The 13,145-nt window shown below is 48.8% G+C and overlaps 1 protein-coding gene across 2 annotated transcripts in view; it reads left to right on the top strand.

Moving 5' to 3' along the window:
- Nucleotides 1-13,145, top strand: part of LOC147736892 (uncharacterized) — a 158,276-nt gene that overhangs the window by 127,042 nt on the left and 18,089 nt on the right. For both annotated transcript variants that reach the window (XM_086953559.1, XM_086953561.1), the window contains exons 2-3: nucleotides 10,782-10,818; nucleotides 10,969-11,033. The gene's annotated coding sequence lies outside the window, so the exon portion shown is untranslated. The remainder of the gene's footprint in view (nucleotides 1-10,781; nucleotides 10,819-10,968; nucleotides 11,034-13,145) is intronic.

The following is a 13,145-nucleotide window of genomic DNA, read 5'->3' as shown; positions in this document are numbered from 1 at the left end:
ATCACAAACTGGACACACGAAAATGTAGGCTGGCCATCATGACTTTGCTTTTCTATTATTGTGAAAATATGTGTATGACCATACTGTAAAATAAGGAATTCTTGCCCGAAGGTAATATTTTTGTATAAAAGGAGAAGGCTGGTTCTGTAAAAACGAACAGTCTCCTAAGAATCTACACACCGTGCTGTTGTACTTCTAGGACGCTTGTTACTTGGTTGCAGCCAATAAAACTCGATCTTTGACATCACCTAGAAGACTCTGTGTTTCTGTGGTCCAGAACAGGAAGAACCAAGAGGTCTCTGGGTGTTGTTCCCCTGGCACCACCGGGTTCCTAAAAACCCGGTACCTCAGAATCAGGGGTGTGCGAGAATACGATCGAAAGTGTAAAGGCAATCCAGAATGAAGCTACTGAAAGTGAGAGGAATGCATGGAAGGAGAAAATGGGTAAATTGGATTCGAATGGATGTTGGATTGATTTGTCAGAACATCAGCGATGGATGTTGCCTGATGCGTATGTACTTGCGGTGGTTACGATGGCTCATGGAATAGCACACATCAGTACGAAAGGTATCAGTAAGATATTAGCCCCAGTATGGAAGAATGATGGGTTTGCTAAGTGTGCGGAGAGAGTGGTGAAAAATTGCATGGTATGCCTGATGCATAATCCTGGCAAGGGAACCCCAACCCCAGCTGGTCATTTTGCTCCCCCTTCTTGTCCCTTTGAAGTGATCCAGTTAGATTTTATCCACATGGACAGGTGTAACAACCTCAAATACGTCCTAGTGGTAGTCTGTGCATTTTCAAGATGGATTGAAGCTTATCCGTTAAAGGATAACACTGCCCTGTCCACTGCCAAAATTCTCCTCAAAGAATATTTCCCTAGGTACGGCATGCCACGGATTGTATGGTCGGACAATGGAAGTGAGTTCGTAGGGAAAGTTATGCAAAGTGTGTGTGCAGGTTTGGGAATTAGGCAAAAATTCCACAGTGCGAATCATCCACAGTCAGCAGGTTTGGTTGAGGGGTACAATGGTACCTTGAAGCTGAAACTTGCTAAAATCCAAGCTTCCACTGGTTTATCTTGGCCAGATGCACTGCCTTTGGCCTTACTGTCTACCAGAGCGACTGTACACTCTCGAGTAGGGCTTAGCCCATATGAGATTGTGTTTGGTTACCCTGCTAATGTTTGGGGAGTTCCGAGGCCCAAGGAATTCAATAAGATCGAATATCCAATGTTGATTGATTACCTTTTTGACCTGACTGCTAAATTGAGTCTTATTCATCAACAGGTATTTGACACCTTGCCTAAGCCGCCAGAGGGTCCAGGACACGCACTGAAACCCGGGGATTTTGTTCTCATAAGGAATTTTGGACGAACCCGAAACCTTCAGCCAAGATTTGTTGGTCTTTTTCAAGTGCTCCTGGCCACAAAAACTGCTGTACGCCTAGCCGGCAGGAAAAATTGGGTGCACGCTACCCATACGAAGCGTGTGCTTCTCCCACTCCCCTATGACAGTTGGGTTAGACAGGGAATTGGTGTTTCCGAGACCGAACCTGTCCCTAGGCTTGTCCCTTTCAGCGATGCAGAGTATACAACGGACAGACAAACTGAAACACAGAACTCTGACACCGCACCAGGAACTGTTTCTTTGAACCATGAACAGAGCACTGCACAAAGTGAACATTTGCCACCTGTGGATTTGAACATTGCTGCATCTTCAAATCTGTTGTTTCGAGATCAGACACTACCTGAAAAATTCTGTTACAACTTGCGTTCTCATTCTATGAACCAATAACATTGCATAAGTACTTGTCTATTTGAAAACTGATTGATCTTACCATATTATTTTCAGTCAGGAAGTTTTGCTCATGAATTTTTTTGTTTTCTTAACCTTGCCATCTGGGTTGCCGTAGGGTCGTAACGTGTGCCTAGTTTTAACTTGCAGGGGACCAGACACAAGGTCGGTTTCTTCTGTTTATTTTGGGAACTCCCAGGGTAGACAGAGGCATTTTTTAACAGGTACAAACCATCCGATAGCGAACGGCTGTAGAAGATGGAGCTTCCTGAACTGCGACGAGTTAACGTTATCAATACTCGCAAGATAAAATTGTATAAAATTCTGCATAGCAAATGTTTCATAATGCAATGTGCTCTGACATTTTTTACTGTTTTAGTAACTTTGGTGGGCGGAATTGTTTTCGGTATCCAGTTAATTTTTGCACCGGTTACATCTACAGGACCTCCCAATGTTTCTGTTTCTCCGACTACTGTTTCTCTTCATTCTTTTCACCCTTTTCCTGCACATGAGCAAGCTCGACGCTCGGAGTTTATAAATAACACTTTCATTCAGCTCTTGCACCAACACCAACTGGTAGTAAATACAACGAACTGCTGGGTGTGCGGTCTGATACCACATACCATGGACAAGGGTATCCCCTATCTGGTTCTGCCCTTTGGTTATAATGGATCATTTTGGGCATTTCAGACCATGTTCATTTATGCTCTTGAGTCCTATCCCCGCGACCTCCGCGTTCCACTAGGTATAACTCTGCTAATAGGGCCGTGGTAAAGGGAATTACTGACATGGTTAGTGATGTCAATGACACTCCGTTTATTCCCAAGGACGAGTTGCGAGTTTATATGGGTTGGAATGCTACGGAGTATGGCATTAGTTTGGGTGAGAACAAGCGTAAGAGCTCGACTCCGATTTGGGTCGTACCCCACCAAGGTCAAGTCTGTTTGCAAGGGACTGGGAGGAACCCGAGAGCTCGGCTAGGGAAGAGTGACTGTACTGAAAAGGGTTTCCTTCCGTTCTGGGGGCCCATGGCCAATAGTAGGAACTTGCGTCAACTAACACGGGTAGTTGAATCCACTATTACGGAAACTGCCGGTGCCCTTAGTAACCTGACAGCTGAGCTCCAGGCGGACCGCCTCATGACGTTGCAGAACCGTATGGTTCTTGACGTAATACTTGCAGATCGAGGTGGAGTATGTAAGATGATCCAATCGAGTTGCTGTGTTTTTATTCCAAATAATGCTCCAACAGTGTACGAGGCCATTTCTAAGTTACACAAGATCGCTGACTCTATTCACACAGATAAAGGTGATTGGTCGCTGATGGGATGGCTTTGGAATCTGTTATCTGCATGGGGATGGAAGGTTCTGATAGTCATTGGTGCTGTGTTGGTGTGCCTATTCTCATGCTGTCTCTTTGTTCAGTGTGGTCCTGCTTTATGTGGCCACTGTGCCGCAATATGCGTAAGAAGGCCGCCTGTTTCGGGAGAGACGTTACGAGATAGAATGATGCTCCAGCACCATATCAGTGACTTAATGAATATAGGGATAGACTCTCACATAGAGTGAGTTATTGCCTATGTAAGGGCAAAAGGACGGTCTGAGGTTCTGTAGCGATCCGAACCCGTGTTTTCGGTATCGTAGTACTGACATGATTTTGGTACCAATGAACCGTAAATGATCCATTGTGTATGTGGCAGTGTTTTCGCTGTGCTACTAGCACGGATACACTGAGAAATAGGGCATTTCTGTTGAACACACATGGCATCCATTTTAGATACGGCATCCATTTTGTCTCTTGCCCTCACATAGTCAATGGACGAACGTTGACCCAGCTGAATCACCCTGTTAGGGACACGTAGGTTTTAGCGCAGGAAGGCTGATGTTGCGTGACTTGGCAGAAGCTGTCTCCTTTGCCTGAAGCCAGTCCTGTCATACTGGTTCTCGTGTTCGTTGTCCTGATCATGATTAGGAGGCCGAAGACAAGTAGCCGTGCCCGTTTTATGACCCACAAGCATCTCTTATCCTGCTTTTCTATCTTCTGCACCTGGCTCTGCTCCTTTCCTTCCGGGCTTTTACTATGGGGAGGAAACATTTTTTACGATGAGGCGGATCGATGTATGAATAGAAAACTGACATGAAGACTTGATCGAATACTGAAAACTTGCAAATAATTATCGTTGGTATATGTTTATTGTTTTGTTTGGGATACCGGGCAAAGCATGGAAGATATTTTAACAATGTTGCCTAAAGTCATTTTTCATGTATATAAGGAGCGACCCACTTTGTACAATTCGAACAGTCTCCTAGAATCTGCCTTTTGTGTGGTTCCTGTGACTTCTGTATCCCTGCAGTAAATAAAACCTTGGTCTCTGACGCCACCATCCAGAAGCCCGTGTCTCTGTTTTATTTGTGCACCGAGACAGGAAGGAACTCAGGGGTCTTTTGGGTGTTGTTTCCCTGACACCTCTGGACCCTAGAAAGTCCAGAACCTCAAGCTGGTCTGGTGGGGGTGTGTGTGTTAGACCAGGATGCTGAACTTGATGAGGACTTGGTCTGTCCAGGAGACTGGTGAGGGCTCCTTGAATCTGATGTTGTCAAAGGTGGTGAAAATAGGATTCAGGAGGTGTCCAGCGACTTGGTTTGGTCCCTTTACTCTTGCAAAGTCTTATTTTTAGTTGGAGTTGGCGTGGCCTTCCAGAAAGAACTTCTTGTCTCCGAGCTGGATGTAATTGCTAGTGCCCAGGGTTAGTGGTGTGATGATGTCAGTTATGGAACCAGTGAAGTTTGTGTGCTGTCCTGGTGATCTGCAGATGAAAATGCCGCTTAGGGTGAAGTTGGCTGTGATGTTGTGTCTTTGGAGGTGGGGCTGCTAATGGAGTTCTTGTGGATGATGGTGATTCCGCCTCTGAGCTTGTGAAGTCTGTCTTTCCTGATGATCTTACACCTTGAGGGGGAGGTGGCTGCGGAGATGCCAGGTGCTGATGCAGGGTTCAGCCAGGTTTCCGTGAGCAAAAGTAGGTCAGGGTGTCGTTGTGCAGTAGGTCCCAGATCTCTGTGGCTTGGTTGGTGAGTGAGCGGATGTTAATGAACTTGCATTTGAGTGCGGAGTGTTGTGTGACTAGTTGCAAGACTGTGTGTGCGAGAGAGTGGGGTTTTGGGTGCTGCTGGTGCGGATGCAGTGAGTGTTGGGTGTGGGTAAGTGCATGAAAATTTGCAGGAAGCGCAAGAGAACACTCCCTCGATGTTGTGTGGGGCAGTGCGGCACCAGCATGTGGAAGTGTGGCTGGGATTGAAGGCGTGGAGGGTCGCAGTAGGTAGTAGTGGGAGTGGAGGGACCAGGGTTCCTGTCACTGGGCATCGTCCATGCATGGATGGGTGCAGACTGGCTTGCCTTTGGCATGCCTTCAGGGCATATGGCCATGTCTGAACTGGTGTGGCGGAGTGAGCTAAAGAATGATGATGGATTAAACCCAGATCAGTTGACTGGGGGCTGAGTGCTTGCAAAGTTCAGCACTCCGTCCATCATCCCCTTTGGTATCGCTTTGTTGGCCGTAAGTTGGCAGGGTATGCCCAGACGTGGCTCCCGTGCTCACTTTGCCACTGAATTCAAGCTAGCCTGGCTGATGACGGCTGATTAACCAGAAACCGGCCCCAGGATGCTTGCTTCCGGTCCAGGGAAGACATGGCTTGGCAGTTCGGGCTGGACTGTTCCCATGAGGCACAGGGTCAGACTGATTTGCATATGGCCATGTCGGCACTGGGGTGGCGGAGTGAGCTAAAGAATGATGATGGACAATGGGCAGACTGATAAGATTCCCCTCGCCCTTTGAACTTACATTAGGGAAAGAAACCAGTGGCTGTCGGTGGCATCAGTTGCATGACAGCTACTGCAAGAAAGTCCGGCTCAAGACCATCTTGAGTGTTTTTAAAGAATGCAGTGCCATGTGGAGAGCATGTGGCATTGGTAGATTATCATTTCGCACACCCTTAAATAATAATTTTACACTCCCAGAAGTATTTAGAGACACTTGTATGGGAAAATGGAAGAGAGCGGGAGTAAATAGAATTGGTTGTTTCTTTTCCCCCACTGGTCTTCGATCCTTCGAAGAACTGAAAGAAGATTTTACTTTGAATTTGCGGGTTTTTTTTAAATTCAAATGAGAGATCTTCTTGAATGGAAAGGAGGGGGACAGGCTAAATTTGGGAAAGTTTAAATTATTGAAAGGATAACCCAAAGTAGAGTAAGCAGCCCTCCCAGATGATATGGACAAACCTCCAAAAATGAAAGGTGAAGGTAAGAGTGTCCGACGAGACATCTTTTATGCTCATGACTTATTGCAGTCAGTTTTGATATCTGCTAGGTCACAGGCACAGTTTATTAAAACGTGTTTCTTTTTGTATTATACACCTGACAAAATCTCGAAAAGGGGTTGAGGGAAGGGAACATGTTGTCCTCGCTGTGCTACTGTAATGCAGAGAGGGTTCATATTTTTGCATCATGTCAGGTTTTGCAGAAATGTAATAAAGATATCATAAAGTTTTTATCAGAAGTGTTAAAAACTGAAATAACACATAGGGGCTGATTCTGATGCGGGTTGGAAAGCACTCCCACCCAGGGCCTGATTCTTATGCGGGTTGGAAAGCATTCCCACCGAGGGCCTGATTCTGATGCAGGTTGGAAAGCATTCCCACTCAGGGCCGGATTCCGATGCGGGTTGGAAAGCATTCCCACCCAGGGCCTGATTCTGATGCGGTTTGGAACATGTGCTCAACCAAATCGTATCTGAAGCATCCGGATGCATCGTACTTGGCCGGTCGGACTCTCCCGATACGAGTGGGTCGGAAACCATTTCCAACCCGATTCTGTCGGGAAGCATTTCCAACCCACATCAGAATCAGCCCCTGAGTGTGTAATCCTGCTCGGGACTTTTGAGACTAATCGGCGTAAGGCAGCGCTGGATGGGGTGGAATGAACTCTGGGCTCCTCTTTCCTTAATGGGAATCCTTCACTGAGAGGCCTGTCCAGAGGAGGGGCAGAGGAGGAGCTGCCTGTCCAGAGGAGGGGCAGAGGAGGAGAGGCCTGTCCAGAGGAGGAGCAGAGGAATTGAGGCCTGTCCAGGGATAAGAGGAGGTGAGGCCTGTCCAGGGGTCAGAGGAGGTGAGGCCTGTCTAGGGGGGCAGAGGAGGAGAGGCCTGTCCAGGGGGCAAAGGAGGTGAGGCCTATCCAGGGGTGCAGAGGAGGAGAGGCCTGTCCAGAGGAGAGGCCTGTCCAGGGGGCAGAGGAGGAATTCCTGTCCAGGAGTGCAGCGGAGGTGAGGCCTCGGGGGTCCACTCCTAAAACGTCGCACTCGGAGTCCTGGATCTCCGAATTCTCTGACTTTTTTGCCAGCAAAATTCGGACTATCCAGACCTCCTTCGGGACCTCTAACACGAGTAACACTCCCATTTCGGGGTCTCTCGATCCTTGCCCGACCTCGGAGGGCCCTTCCCTCTGGAATTTTCCTTCACTGTCCCTACAGTCCTCTTTAGATCTCCTCTCTAAACTGAAATCTGGTTCACCGCTCGAACCGTGCCCTGCTAAATTTCTTGCGCAAATGGCCCCCACCCTTAACCACCTCATTAACCTGATACTCAACCTTTCGCTTATTACGGGTGAAGTCCCCCAGCCTTAGAAACAGGCACTCATTTTGCTACTGCTTAAGAAAGCCAACTTGAACCCCGAATCCCATGCCAACTACCGACCAATTTCCCTCCTGCCAGCTCTTGCGAAAGTGGTCGAAAAACACGTCCATACTACCCTGTCCCACTTTCTAGAGACGAATGATATACTACACAAATCACAGTCTGGTTTCCGCTCTAATCTGAGTACCGAAACAGCTCTGCTTGAGGTCTCCGAAGCAATCAAAGAAACCTTGGACAGGGGAGGAAAAGCCATGCTGGTGATGCTTGACCTGTCCGCAGCCTTCGACACCGTCCCCCACGACCGCCTCCTTTCTAGACTCTGGGAGGTGGGTCTAAGGGGGATGGTGTTCAGATGGTTCAGATCTTTCCTCTCCAACCGCCAGCAAACTATCTGGGCCCCTCCTTTTTCTGCTGCGATGCCGACTCTGGAGGTCGGAGTTCCGCAGGGCTCAATTTTGAGCCCTTCGCTCTTCAACATCACTATGACCCCTCTGGCGGCACTAGCGGAGGATTTTGGGGCCCAGATCGTGTCATATGCGGATGACACTCAACTCCTGTTCACCTGCGACAGGGGCCACGACTTCGATGGGGCGTCTATTCGAGGCTGCCTTTGGGCTGTGTTTGACTGGTTCAGTCGTAACAGCCTCAAGTGCAACTCCGATAAGTCCGAAGTTCTTTTTTTCGGCGGCCCCGCATACCCCAGATGGAAAGAGTGGTGGCCTGCTGCCATGTTCCCTCCTGCCAACGATTCAGGGGCTGCTAAAAATCTGGGTATTCAGGTTGACAAAAGCCTTTCTTTCAGGGCTCAGGTGTCTAGCCTGGCCGGCAGGTGCTTTGCGATCCTGAAGATGCTGAGGAAGTTCTTGCCACTCTGATCCTTAGAGCACAGAAAGACCACGGTGCAGGCCTTGATTGGCTCGCGCCTGGACTACTCCAACGTTCTGTACCTAGGCCTTCCGGACTACCTCCTTGCGCGTCTCCAGGTTGTACAAAACTCTGCGGCCCGGGCCATTTTCAGCCTCACTAGGATAGCCAGGGCCAGTGAACTCTTTAGAACTCTTCACTGGCTTCCCATTAAGAAGCGGATCACTTTCAAGGCCCTGACCATCGCCTTCAAAGCCCTTCATGGGACAGGTGACTGCTATCTCCAGAAATGGATCAGTTTCTATCTTCCTTCTAGATCCCTGCGCTCCTCGACCCAGGCCAAGGCAGTCACTCCTGTGATCCGACGTGCTCGCTGTGGGGAGCGCTCCTTCAAACATCTTGCCCCCCGGCTGTGGAACGCTCTTCCTCTTTCTCTCAGATCTAGCTCCACCCTGCTGGCATTCAGGAAAGATCTGAAGACTCTGCTTTTCATGCAATAATCTGCCCCCTCTGAGCTACGCTCGCTCGCTCGTCCCTTTCTCTACCCTGGATCTGTGAGGTTCCTCCAGCGCCGGGACACTCCCCGGAGTAGCCGTGCGCTATAAAAGTACCCCCCTAACATAACATAACATAACAAGTGAGGCCTGTCCAGGGCTGCAGAGGAGGAGAGGCCTGTCCAGGGGGCAGACGAGGGGAGGCCTGTCCAGGGGGGCACAGGAGGAGAGACCTGTCGAGGGGTGCAGAGGAGGTGAGACCTGTCCAGGGGTACAGAGGAGGTGAGGCCTGTCCACGGGGTCAGACGAGGAGAGGCCCGTCCACGGGTGCAGAAGAGGAGAGGCCTGTCCAGTGGGTCAGACGAGGAGAGGCCTGTCCAGAGGAGCTGAGGGCTGTCCAGGGGTGCTGAGGAGGAGAGGCCTATCCAGGGCAGCATGGGAGGTTAGGCCTGCCCAGGGGTGCAGAGGAGGCGAGGTCTGTCTAGGGGGTCCGGCAAGGAAAGGCCTGTCCAGAGGAGCTGAGGCCTGTCCAGGGGTGGAGAGGAGCTGAGGCCTGTCCAGGGGTGCAGAGGAGGAGAGGCCTGTCCAGGGGAGCAGTGTCTTTCTTCGGGGCCTGTGCATAGCGCCCCGATTTAGGGCAGAGTCATAGGCGCTTGATGGGGTGGAATGAACTCTGGGCTCCTCTGTCCTTAATGAGAATCCTTCACCGAGAGGCCTGTTCAGGGGTGCAGTGGAGGTGAGGCCTGTCCAGGGGTGCGGAGAAGGTGAGGCCTGTCCAGGGGTGCAGAAGAGGTGAGGCCTATCCAGGGGGCAGAGGAGGCGAGGCCTGTCCAGGGGTGCAGAGGAGGAGAGGCCTGTCCAGGGGTGCAGAGGAGATGAGGCCTGTCCAGAGGGCAGAGAAGGCAAGGCCTGTCCAGGGGTTCAGAGGAAGCGAGGCCTGTCCAGGGGTGCAGAGCAGGTGAGGCCTGTCTAGGGGTGCAGAGTACGAGAGGCCTGTCCTGGGGTGCAGAGCAGGTGAGGCCTGTCTAGGGGTGCAGAGGAGATGAGCCTGTCCAAGGTGTTGCAGAGGAGGTAAGTCCGGTCCAAGAGGGTGCAGAGGAGATGCGTCCTGTCCAAAGGGGTGCAGAGGAGGTGAGGCCTGTCCAGGGGTGCAGAGGCGGAGAGGCCTGTCCAGGGGTGCAGAGGAGATGAGGCCTGTCCAGAGGGCAGAGGAGGTGAGGCCTGTCCAGGGGTTCAGAGGAAGCGAGGCCTGTCCAGGGGTACAGAGCAGGTGAGGCCTGTCTAGGGGTGCAGAGGAGGAGAGGCATGTCCAGGGTTGCAGAGCAGGTGAGGCCTGTGTAGGGGTGCAGAGGAGGTGAGCCTGTCCAAGGTGTGCAGAGGAGGTGAGTCCGTTCCAAGGGGGTGCAGAGGAGATGCGTCCTGTCCAAAGAGGTGCAGAGGAGGTGAGGCCTGTCTAGGGGTGTAGAGGAGGAGAGGCCTGTCCAGGGCTGCATGGGAGGTGAGTCCTGTCCAGGGATGCAGAGGAGGTGAGGCCTGTCCAGGGGTTGTAGAGGAGGTGAGGCCTGTCCAGGGGGTGCAGAGGAGGTGAGGCCTGTTGTCAAGGGTTGTATTTACTGACAGTGCAGACACTTCTAGGAGCAGAACTATGAGATTTTTCAATTTCCACCCCTGGTTTTCCCACAGCCACCAACTGAAGAGTTAACTAGTGGTCGTGCGAACCCAGCCGGGGGAAAGGGTAATGGGACAGAGAAGAGACTGCCTGACCTTCTGGCTCTTCCACTCTACTTCTTCCTTTCTGCCTTACTCCGTTTTATTCCTTTCTTACTCTCTCTCTATCTTTAAGCATGAGTGTAAAACGCTGTAAAAGAAAAGCACACCATTACTAATTTCCTTCAATTCCTTCTCCACTTTCTTACTCTTTCTCTCTTTATTTCCTTACCCAGAGTGCCTGTGGATTTTGCTCCTCTTCTATTCTACAATGTAAGTATTTTATTCTTTGGTAGCCTGCATTATAAACAACATGTTAGCACCCCTTAACTCTGTGAGTTCATTTATTCCTTTTCACTCATCCGTTCATTCACTCTCTGCCTTACTTTCTTATCTTCTGAATTCTTCTTACTTCTCCCTTAGAAACCTTCTGGAGCTTCCGCTGTCAACCAAGCGATGAAGAAATCAGGAACTGAAGTATTCAATGGGCAAGTATTAATTATTCTCCTTATATATATATTTTTCTATTTACTTTAAATTGGTATTTCTCTCTAGTTCTAAATTACCTAACTAACCGACGTACCGAAGCGCTCTAAACCTGTGTCTAAGCCTGGCACAAAACTGCTCTTTTTCTATCTAACTAGACTACAGAAAATCCATTGGTGAGTGCGTGGTTCCAAAATCAACGGGCGCACTTCACAGCTTGTCTAGACCTCGTGCCCGTGTCCAGTACAACAGGACTAGACCGGCAACTTCCACCGCGGTCTTCCCTGTTGGTAGTACAGGGGAGAATGCCCGTTACCACGCTATAATCACACGCAACCTTTAGCGAGCGGATTATCCTTGTAATGCCGGTTCAATGGCAGATACTGCGGGACAAAGAAGAGCTTTGATTCCTTTTTCCTGCACCCTGACAGTACCCCCTCGCACGGTTAAGCCTCCGGACTGAGGTTTGTCAGGAGTTTACGAGTGAAAAATCTTAGTTCATCGGGGAGCATGAACATCTGATTGTTCCACCCACGACCCATCCTCTGGGCCAAAACCCTTCGCGTCTACAAGATAGAAGATTTTCCCTCGAATGGACTTACACTGGGTGTATTTTTAGCTGTGGTGGTAGTTTTAGTTTGAAGGTCATTGGATTCACTACTTGCTCCACAAGAAATGGACCTATAAATTGGGTTTGAAACTTTCTATTTCCTTGAAGCTTTAGGTTTCTTGTGCTTAACCAAACCCTGTCCCCTGTACTCAAATCTGGTTCAGGTCTTCTTTTTTTATCTGCACTTTGCTTGTAGTGTTCCTTAGCTTTCATTAAGTTCTTGGTGGCAGACTTGTGTACCTTGCTAAGATGCTGTACAAAGTTTTGTGCTGCAGGCACCGACACTTCTTTAGAGGAAACCACAGAATTTGGATGCCTTCCATAATTCAAGTAGAAAGGGGAAAAACCTGTAGAGGCATCCTTAGCATTATTATGTGCAAACTCTGCGGTCCAAAGAAGATCAAGCCACTCTCCCTCTTGATCCAAGAGAAACAGTCTGAGATACTTTTCTAACTCTTGATTGGCCCTTTCAGTTTGACCATCTGTTTGCGGATGAAAACTCGTTGAATACCTGTCTCAATTCCCTAACCCCTTGTGTAAGCCTTCCAAACATAGGATAGAAATTGAGATCCACGACCTGTGATCAAAACCTTCAGAATGCCATGTATCTTAATAACACTTTGATTGAATTGTGTAGCTATTTGTTTTGCAGATGACTTCCTTTTTTGGGCAACAAAATGCTCCATTTTTGAGAAGGCGTCTTCCTTGACTAATACTGAACTGAATCCCTGACTAGAAGGCAATTCAACAATCAAATCCATAGTCACAGTGTGCCAGGAAAATGTAGGGGTAGGCAACGGTCTCAATAAACCCTTAGGAGCCAGCTTATCTGTCTTCCCCATTGCACAAATCTCACAGAGTTCCACATAAACTCGAACATCTTTGGACAACCCTGGCCACCAGAACTGTCTCCTTAACAACTCCTCCGTTTGATGGATTCCAGGGTGACAAGCCAATGGACTGTCATGACAGTCGAACAACAATGTATATGTATCAAGGACCCCCTGAATTAATGAATCTCACAATTCCTAGGCCAGGGAAATATGCATGAATGAAAGGTAACAACCTAGGACATTTGACTGTACAAATCACATGTAGATCAGACACAATATAAAGGTAAACTACAGCTGACTAAAAAAACAGGCTTTTATTAAACAATTAGCACAAGTATAAAATCATTCATGTAACATCAAATGACAATTGTAAAATCACATTATATACCTAACAATTACATATACTAAGTTCATACACAGTTTTTTTTAAAAAATAAAGGAGTAAGTGGCATGAAAATTCGGTCTCTACGCGCGTTTCGGCGGCCAGCGCCTTCTTCCTGGAGCAGCCACACAATATTAATTGTTCATTTTATCAAAGAGTTGATGTTAAGGTAAATTTTCGTTCTCTCATTCGAAATCTCTTGGTGATAAATTGATAAAAACTGATTGTTTCGAAGAGTAAATAGTAAGTCCCGCCAGCCGGAACCCTTTTATGATGATATTGGATAGAA

Source organism: Lissotriton vulgaris, chromosome 1_2 (assembly GCF_964263255.1).
Source record: "Lissotriton vulgaris chromosome 1_2, aLisVul1.2, whole genome shotgun sequence".
NCBI classification, from domain to species: Eukaryota; Metazoa; Chordata; class Amphibia; order Caudata; family Salamandridae; genus Lissotriton; species Lissotriton vulgaris.
Note: the sequence above shows the minus strand (reverse complement) of the source record. Positions and strands in the feature narration are given on the sequence as shown.